The sequence below is a fragment of the Pholcus phalangioides genome, unplaced genomic scaffold, assembly GCF_987345545.1.
Source record: "Pholcus phalangioides strain wild (caught in Gottingen) unplaced genomic scaffold, Ppha-v1.0 ptg000017l_1, whole genome shotgun sequence".
NCBI lineage: Eukaryota > Metazoa > Arthropoda > Arachnida > Araneae > Pholcidae > Pholcus > Pholcus phalangioides.
Genome location: NW_028301610.1, coordinates 17,069,883 through 17,080,414, shown reverse-complemented (window position 1 = coordinate 17,080,414; position 10,532 = coordinate 17,069,883).

Genomic DNA, 10,532 nt, shown 5'->3' with positions numbered 1-10,532 from the left:
ACTTATGGCTCAGTGATTATAAATAACAAACTTTAGCGTTACCTGTCGATAATAAATATAACTATTTTGGCAATAATATTTTTGACATTTAATGAAATCCTGTCTTCCTGTGCAGAACTGTATCGTTTATGCTTTTCGGAATTATGGAATTTTTACTTGTTTTTATAACTTTGTGATCTTTTTATTGGTGGTCTCAATTCAAGTTGATACTGGTGGCTAATTCAAGTGTATTATTGATTGGTGAGTTCATGAGCATCAGTAGAATTATTTTTTAATTGTACAATACCGTCAACTTCAAAGGGAAAAACCATTAGCATAATCTCAAAAAAATCCTTAACATTTCAAAAAATATCTGCATGTTGTATAATATTTTATCTCGTTTTCTAAATAAATTTCATAAATTTTCAGATACCAATCAAAAACTATATTCATGCTACATTATATTTCAATTATGTGAGGCATAAGCTTATTTTTTCCACGACAATCTCAATAATGCATATATGTCATTGCTACGTAATCTAATTTCAACACACCCCTTATAACATACGCGTCGGTTATTACACACACTTCTCGAATCACCTAAAGGCTATGTTATAACCAAACTCGACTGTATTTATTACACAACGTCAAAGGGGAAAATGCTTGTGGTTTTCCTTTCAAGCACGCTCACAAGTATTGAGCAAAATTACTTTTCCACTTCAAAAAGTGTAAATTACCTAGATTTCGCGAAATAGTAGTAAAAAAATCAAATTTCAGCATTTATTCGTCAAAGTTGGCAAATTTCGCATTTTTTTTCAATAATGTGATCTTCACGTATTCCCAAGGGATCAGCATGATCTGTCCAGGGAATTTGTTAGTGTTAGTAAACATCCATGCCCGAGCCGTGATTCGAACTCAGACCTGCACAGTGAGAAGCTAGTTCCCTAACTACTGCACTGCCAGGTGGCTCCAAATTATCTCGTAAATTTCGCATTTATCGTGGTTATTTCGTAAATACGAAATTTACGTATATAAAGCAGAAGGTTCTGCTCTAGAAGGTATTGGCTTAAAGGTGCTGTGAAATGTTTCTTTCCCTCCTCCACACGTTCTTAAGACTCATGTTGTCGTTAAAAGATAGCTACGCCTACTCTTTATATTACGACCCCTCTTCCTTTCTCTCTTATGTAGTTGCTTTTCCGAACGTCCGTCAGCATCGTTTCCATCAAAAAAACAGCTCCCAGGATCCTTTGCGTTTGATTCGATGAAGGGTAACCACGAAAAACTAGAAAGTATGTATTCTACTGGTTTATCGCCAACATAGTTTTTGATACTTGCAATTGTCGCCAAGGTTTTGTTTGTCTAATTTTCTTTGATGCAAGAGAACAGGGTGCCACATAATATTAATTCTTTGGTGTGAACGAAAGAGAAAATAACCTTTTATTTATGGGCACCCTCCTCCTATGGAGGGCGCCTATAAGGGCTCCAACGCGAGTTCCTGGGATAAATCGGTTAGTATTTAAAGCACACTTGCTCAACCCATGGTTCGCGGGCCGCCAGTTGTGGCCCTCGGAGTCATCTGATGTGACCTCAAACCTAATTTTGTAAAAATGAACGTTTGAGGTCGCGGGCCACGAGTGAGCATGATATGCTTCAAATACTAGCCGACTTAGTTCTGATGCGCAGTGAAAGTTATGTGAAACTCAGCGCATATTCCCCGATCACTTAAGGGAGCCGCGGCAAAATTCCAAATCACAAGTGACCTGTGGATCAATTTCACATCACGCAGCACATTAACGGGTCACTTAAGTAACTCTCGACACAGTTCCAGAGCACTTATAAGCAGGTACACATCACTTGTACCGTGGGGCACAGTTCTAGATCCCTCAAATGATCCTCTGCTCATTTCCAGTTCACCTAAGTGATCTGCGGCACAGTTTCAGATCACTCAAGTGCTTCACGGCACATTTACAGATCGCTTAAGTGGCCTGCCACACTTTTCCAAACCAATGAAGTGGCCCGCACTCTCCTATAAAGGTTGAGCACCTCTAACTTAAAGGCTTTGAGGCGAGTGCGAGCCTATCTCCCCGTTAAAAAGTCTCGCCACAGAGAGCAACGGGCCTAAAACGATATAGGGCCCGTTAAAGTATTACGTAAGCAAGTTTTAAGATATTTTTGACCCCCTCCCCCTTGTCAGCAAAATTTCGTCATCACTACCGCGTAACGCATATTGGTGGGATCAGAAACGTGGGGCATAGGCGGCTCGTGCGCCCCCCCCCCCAGACAAAAAAAATATTTTTTCAATTCAAAAATATTTTTAAAAAAAATTAACATTTCGAAAGAAAATACCTTTATATGTAATTATAGTCGATTTCTGTTCATTTCAATGCTATTTGAAGGGTAAGAACACAAAATTTATTTTTAAGAAATTCATTGCGACCCACCCTGTAAGCCATATATGGTAAACCCTTGACCCGCAAACCAAATGTGGCCCTGAAGGTTATCTGATGTGGCTTGCCCACTCAAACCCAATTTTGTAAAAATGAACTAAGCGGCACATTTACAAATCGCTTAAACGACTCGTGGCACAATTCCAGATCACTGAAGTAGGCCTCAAAGACCACTTTCACATTCAAAGATAAACTAAGTAACCCGCGACACAGTTACAGAACACTTAAACGATCCGTGGCACATTTAGAGATCCCTTGAGTGACATGTGGCGCAGTTTTAGAGCACTTAAGCGGCTCCCAGTACTGTTCTACATCACTCAAGTTACCCGCGGAACATTCCCAGATTGCTTAAGTGATCCGTGGCATAATTACGGATCACTTGAGTGATGCGTGGCACAGTTTCAGAGCATTTAAGCGGCCCGGAAACATTTCCATAGCACTTGAAGGATCAAAGGATCAGTGAAACATTTAGAGATCATCAAAGTGGCTCTGTAGGGGACTTATCAATAGATAGAATGTTAGTTCAGGTGCCCAATAATCGGAAACCCCCATCGATGCTGCCGTAATACTTGAATGACCCATACTTATTCAATCATTACACTTCACTTCTGAAATATAGATGGCAGCACTGAAAAATCAGACGTAACACTACATATGCACTTAGACTTCCGGCACAACTCACTCGGTAGTAAATTGCCTATGGCTATAGACCGAAATTGTGCTCGGTTTGAAAGAAATGTACCTTGGGTCACACGTAAGTGATTTGTAAATGCTCTGCAATTGTGCCATGAGGTCACTAAAGTTGTCTGCAATTATGCCGTGGATCACTCGAGTGTAAATGCACCGCGGGTCACTCATGCAATCTGGAAGTATGCCCACGATCCAACTGTGGCACGGGCCACTTAAAGTACTATGTAAGTTATACCGCGGGTCACTTAAGTGATCAGTAAATGCACACACACTCATATGCAGCTTATTTCATTTTTAGAAAATTAGGTTTGAGATATCGGGCCACGGGTTGAGCATATATGGTCTAGGTACTTGTTTTTATTCGTTGATACAGAGGTACATAATTGCAATTATGTTCCAGACTCTGGAAGAGATCTCGGCAACGGGATAAATCCAGTGGGCAGAGTTCTGAAGTTCATTCATCATTCTTACATTCTTGCAGGTAACATTTTATTCAAGGGACCCCGCGTATGGGAGTTTTTGAAATTTTTTTTTTTCAACACTATGTTATCCTGGGGGGCCCTGGCATCTGTTCAATTCGTACCTGCAGTACCTGCAAATAATATTTTATTGAAAGCCCACCCCCGCCCCTTCATCCCCTGTACGTGGAGGAAGCTGACAGGACTTCAGCTCGGTGGCTAGATATGAATCTCATTATAATTGGTTTTTTTTTAACACAATCATATACTGGGGTCCGGCTCAAACAAGGTTGGGTCAGTGGGAGGAATCGAACCAAGTGATTTTTGTAAGGCCCTACCCATGGCCCCCACAAGGGGTGGGCTTGCAAGGCTCCAGCCCTGGGGCCCGGGACGATTTTCATTATTTTTGTTTTTTCTCACTGTAAATCCATCATAAGAGGGCCCGTGAAAGATCCCAGCCTAGGGCCCTACTCCAGGATGTGGAGGCCATGGCCCTACCTGGCAAATACTCCAAAAGTTTCTGACTCTTTCCCCCCCCCCCCTTCTCTTGAGGCCTCCCGACCGCGCCCGTGTCGGCCCATGCGTTAAGACGGCACTGATAGGCAGGGGTCGTGAAAGATTGATAACGAGGAGTAAAGGTTACAGGATGTGGGACCCTGGGTTTATTCGTAGGTTCAGTCATGGCCCCCAAGGGGTGGGCTGACAAGGCTCCAGCCCTGGGTGCCGGGAGGATTTTAATCATTTTTTTGTTTTTTCACGCTATAAATTCATCATAAAGGGGGCCCGTAAAATATCCCAGCCTAGTGGCCCTGCTTCAGGATGTGGGGGCCATGGGTTCAGACCCTGTGTTGTGTAAATTAAATTCTATTAGTAATAATACTGAAATCCCAGAACGAGACAAAAAAACGCCGAGGTAGACAAACAAAGTGTAAAAAATGTAAATCTGACGCCAAATCCTCGCCAAACTGAAACGCCAATTTTACAGCATCCACCAAGAAGACGTTCCCTTTTGCTTTTACTCTCCTGGGCGTCCGTCAACCACACGTAGATTATCATTGTCAACTTTTCCGTTTGCACCTCAAAAACTATCCCAGAATACTTTGCGTGTGATCCGATGAAGGGTTGCCACAATAACTAGAAAATACTCTCCTGGCTTTTCGCCAACGTAGTTTTTCATAGTTATAATTGGGTATGAGTGGACGACAATGGAGGGCATAGGCTCCGGATCCTAGGGGCTGAGGCCATTTGATCCCCGCCCCCCCCCCCAATAAAATAAAGGGAGCTGAGCCCCCAATAATTTTCAAAAACAATGCAATGCACCTCCCTCCTCCTGCGTACGCGCTCGAGTTTCGTATACACGGGATGACCAGCAAATTTCAGCCCCTCCAATGTTTTCTTCATATTGGCGCCTCTGGTGGGGAGGTAGGCCTTAAGGGCTTGGTTTTATTTGCTGGCACAGTAACTTGTAAATAACATTTTTATTTAAGAGTACCAGTATGAGCGAGAGCGGATATGCGAGCCGATCTCCCCCTTTAAAAAGTCTCACCACAGACTACGAACAGTACAAATGTAATTCAATCATAACGCACCACTCACTTCACTTCTGAAATATAGATGGCAGCACTGAAAAATCAAGCACAACACTACATACGCACAGGGGCGGTCTTAAGGGCAGTGCGACCGGTACAACTGCACCGAGCGCCAAATGAAAAGGGGCGCCGAACAGGGCCGTCATTTCAATTTTCCAGGGAGGGGCAAAGAGCATGTACTAAAGGTACGCATATATATATTTGTATATATATACCATTTTTAGTGTATTTTCAAAAGCCGGGGGGGGGGCAACGGCTCCTAAACGGCTCCCCCTAAATGACGGGCCTGGCGCCGAAACGCGTTAAATATACATTACTAGAAAAATATCTTTAAGATACGTATTTATAAAAAAATATCTATAAAATACACGAGAGAAAAATATGACCGAGATGAGATTTTTTTTTCAAAAAAAACAAAAAGGTTTGAGTGTAGATAATAGTAGGGTTATTTTCCGAAAAGCCCGATCACTGGCCAGTCTCCCGACTCGTCAGACTTTCCTATTACTTCAACCAGGGGCAGCTCGGTGGCACTGGGTGTGCTCCAGAAGGGCGTCAAATCCAAAGGGAAAGGGCAAAGAAAAATTTGGAAAAATTATTAGTGCCCGCTGTAGGAGGGGCGCCAATTCTGAGGTAGGCAGGGCGAAAAAAAGTTAGGGAAATGATTTCTGCCCCCTCTAGTAGGAGCGCCAAATCCGGCGTAAAAGGGTGAAAAAAATTACAGAAAATTATTTCTGCTCGCTTTAGGAGGGTCGTTATATCCGAAGTAAAAACTCAAAAAAAATATTTAGGAAAACTTATTTGTGCCCTCTCTATATATAGGAGGGTCATTAGGTTCGAGGTAAAAGGGCAAAAAATAGGAAAATGATTTCTGCCCGCTCTAGGAGCACCAAATCCAAGGTAAAAGGCCAAAAGAAATTCGACATACGTTATGACATAAAATATCGCTGTTTCTTAGAAAGCATCAAAACGAAGCGAAAGAAACAAACGTTTTTTTTATAATTGGGGAGGTCAGGGAGCCTAAATATTGCTCCCACTCGGGTAGAGATTTTGTCTCGAGCTGCCCCTGAGTACAACATATGTGTGTATGAAAAATTTTAACAAACCGTACATATACACAACTGAACATCTTTTCGGAGTTTCATAGATCTTGTTCCAGATACCCGGTGAGTAACGGTAAAGCCTCCTATGAGGCTCCTAGACAGTATCTATGTATGTTACGGTAAATGCGTTGAATCAGTAAAGCATATCGGTAATGCATAATCGCCAATCGTCTCGGTAAGTTCGATAAATTTCGCAACATTTATCCCTTTAACCGGCGATTATGCATAATCCTTTTATAGCACCCGGTATACACAAACGTGCGGTTGCTTCTTTTCGCTTGAGATATTCTTTTTTTAACCTCAGGGATGTTCAGCCCAAACTTCAAGAATTGTGTGTTATCGTTGAAATTTAAGCCCCCGAGGTTAAAAAAAAATCTACAGAGAGAAAAAACAACCCCTTCCCAGTGCCGTCTTAACGCATGGGCCCACCCGGGCACGGCCTGGAAGCCTCAAGAGAAGAGGGCTTCACAAAAATGAGATCTAGTTAAAATTTCCTAGAATTTACTAGGTAAGTCCTCAGAAAAACCACTTTGCTCGGGGGCCCATGATGATCTTGAGACAGCTCTGCCCCTTCTCCAGGGCCGTAACGTGCTTTCTCGGGAGCAGTCTTTTCTTGGAGTCTCCTTGAAATAGTTATGCTCAGAAAAAGGAGGATTTACAAGTGCCCCCCCCCCCCCAATTCGGCTCGAGGAACCACCCAAGTTGCCTCAGAATAGTTAGGGGGGCCTGCCCAAGCTGCAGGTCCCGGTGATTTAGCTGGTGTTTACCTGCCCCTTCCGTTTCTTAGTACTGGGTCTGAAAGGGATAATTTCAAATGAAGTTCATGAGTTCTATAAATATGAAAGAAATCATACGGAAAAATATCGCTGTAATTTAACCAGTTTATTAGCAGCTTAGCCCGTACGTGATGCGTGCACTCTGCGTATTTTACCATAAAATTCAATTAAAATGAGTATGAAGGAGATAGATTCTTCGTGATGAGTATCCTGCATAAATGTGTGACGTTTTGCTTTTTTAATGTTTTTAAATCTCTTAATTAAATCAAACAAGTTGGGTTTCTATGCTTGTTTACAAGTTGAATAGCAGTAATCCCATTCTAGGAAGAAAGCTTTCCCTACTTCTTTCTCTACCGGGATTTTGAGCAGTCCCGTTATCGTTTGCAGCGCTGCCTATCGGCGGGATTGCGAACTACTACTGATGCATCGGTCGGAAACGATTTACCATCGATTAAACGGCGTCCTGAAGCCGTTTTCTCGATATCATCGCCCTCTACCGGGACTTTGAGCTGTTCGAGACAACTGCTGTGGCCACGGTAGATCGGGCTATCGCGCATGCGCTGTTTGAAACGAAGAATTCGTGGAAAATACCAAAAATTTAGCGGAAAATTCAAATATTTTCCAGGAAATAATTCGTCCCTTAATATCCAACCAACAGGTATGGGGGGGGGGGATGATGGGGACGATCACCACACCAAGAGTCTTATAATATGGTAGAATAAATCTGTCCCTTATTTTGCGGGACAAGTAATGACTAGCAAAAATTTCCCCCTCCGACACGATTGCGCCTGGGGGGGGGGCTTCTGACTATTGCTTTTGCACCGGGCACCACTTGGTCTAAGACCGGCCCTGCATACGCACTCAGACTTACACAGTTACACTTCCGGCACAACTCACTAGGTAGTAAATTGCCCATAGATGGTGATAGACATGAGTTGTGCTCGGTTTGAAAGAAAGTATGAGCGGGTGGTCGAGTGGTCATAGTGATGGATTCGGGTTCGATCCCACCGTCGCCACAGTGTGGTCGGTTTTCTGTAGTTCCCAACTTCGAGGCGCGAATGCGAGAGCCGATCTTCCCTTTAAAAAATCTCGCCATAGAGAGCAACAGGCCTATAACGGTACAAATTATTCAATCATTACACTTCACTCATAGTTAGAAAAATGCAAATAACGTTTTAATCAACGGCCTCTCTCATGAGGAAGGCTTCTTTGAAACTTCTTTGAGTACCTGGGGCAAATATTTTTTCCCCCGGCAAAGAGAAGCCGTGGATAGAGACTTACATTGTTTGGGTGAAGGCGTTTATATATGATAGTAAAGGCAAGTAACTATTAGGACACCAGCTATAAGTAATTGCCGGGAAGGGTCCCATGGGTAATTAATTGTTAGGGAAAAGGACCCACGGATAAGTGATTGAAGAAACCTCGTTTTTATGGATGTTAGGAAGAAAAAGGGTGCCGTGATTAAATACCTACCTAGCTATTTGATCATTTTTGTCGCACCACGGTCATTTTTCTAAACACGAGGACTAATTAGACCGGGACCAACAATTTATTGCTGATTCCGAACGGCAGGCTTGTTTTTTATACTCATCGAGAGATTGGTGCGTTAACCCCTCGATGGGGATTCCGTGCGGTAGCAATATTTTGCTGCGGTTGTACGCCTGTGTCAGGAAATTTTTCTGACAAGGACGAACCGGGTATCAAACTCGCGACACCTCTAAACATTCTTTGGTACTTTAGGCGAGTATTTTATCGGCCTGGGCTACCGCGCCCCCTACCTAGCTGTAAAGAACCTGTTGAATCCTGCGAGGGCACCGTGGATCAGTGATTGCCTTAGAAAGGCGACCGCGATTGTAAGGGGTGGGTGACCCACATGTATATGACTATTATGGCAAGGAATCCATTAAGATATGAGTATAGGGCGTAGGCAAGGCCATAGCGGGGGGGGGCTTTGGGGTCTGGTCCCCCCCCCCCCCCGGAATGTGAGAAAATGACCGAATAAAGGGAAAAAGATGCCAAATCTGTTGTTGTTCTATCACTGTCGTCCCTCCCTCCCGGAAATGAAAGTGGTCACCCCGAACGAAATTTCTGGCTACGGGCCGAAGCGTGGGGGAGCCGTAGGTAAATAAAATACACCCACCTGAGCACGGTAACAGTGGATGCTAACGTAAGGGACCGCTGATTTATGACCATTAGGGTGATGGAGTCGGATAAATGATCACCAGTAAGTGATCCATTATCTGGTGGTTTTTAGGGTGAGGGACCCGCGGGGTGTGAAATTTGAAAACCACTGCGGGGGGGGAGGGAAACGTCTCTAGGATATCGACCACTGGGCAGTCGTATAGGTTCCTCAATAATTAATTTCAAAAAATCACTAATTGGGAAATAAAACGATATGATTTTATTGTAATAGAGCGTGGTGCTGAAAGATTATTAATAACATGAAATAGAGGATCTAGGATGGGGGGGACCCTGGGTTCACATTCGTACGTTCAGTCTCTTCTGTAAATGAAATTCTATTCTTATCGATAATAGTGAAAACGCAGTACGAGACAAATAAACGTCGGGGCAGGAAAACGAAATGTAAATCTTACGCCAAATTTTCGCTTCTTCGCCAAAGTGGTGCTCCAATCTTACAACAACGATGTCAGAAACGCTCCGGACGTTCGTCAGTCACAAACAGACATTATCATCAACGTTTCCGTCGGAGCTTGAATCGTTTGTATCAAAACTAGTCCCATGATCCTTTGCGTGTGATTCGATGAAGGGTTACCACAATAACTAGAAAATATTCTACCGGTTTATCGCCAACATATTTTTTGACAGTTACAATTAGCTGTGAGTGGATGACAATGAGAAGGTAGGCCTAGGGGCCCGGTTTTATTTGTTGATAAAGTAACTTATAAATAACATTTGTATTCAAGAGTCCCAGTATGAGCGGGTGGTCGAGAGGTCCTAGTCACGGACTCGCATCCCTAAGACCTGGGTTCGAACCTCACCACAGTGGTGATCGGCTGAAGTTAGTTTTCTGTGGCTCCCAACTTCGAGGTGCAAATGTCAGCCGATTTCGCCACAGAAAGCAACAGGCTCTTATAAAGGTTCAATCATTGCATTCAGGGCCATAGGCGTACGCAGAATTTTCTCGAGGGGGGTTTCAGATTTTTTTCCTTCTGAGGGGGGTTTACGTTTTTTTCCTGCAAAATAGCACTAATCTTGGCTCAAGGGGGTGGGGTTAGGAAACCCCCCCCCCCCGGGTACGAAAATGTTCAGGGCAGGCAACTAGGGGAGGTGAAGGAACATCTGGTGCCCGGGCGCCGGATCAGAGGGGGCGCCAATTTCATCCTTTAACACCTCCACCTGGCAGTCCAGTGGTTAGGGAGCTAGCTTCTGACTGTGCAGGTCTGGGACCGAATCCCGGTTCGGGCATGGATGTCTACTAACACTAAGAAATTCCCTGGACAGATCGTAAAGATCTCTTGGGAATACGTGCTGA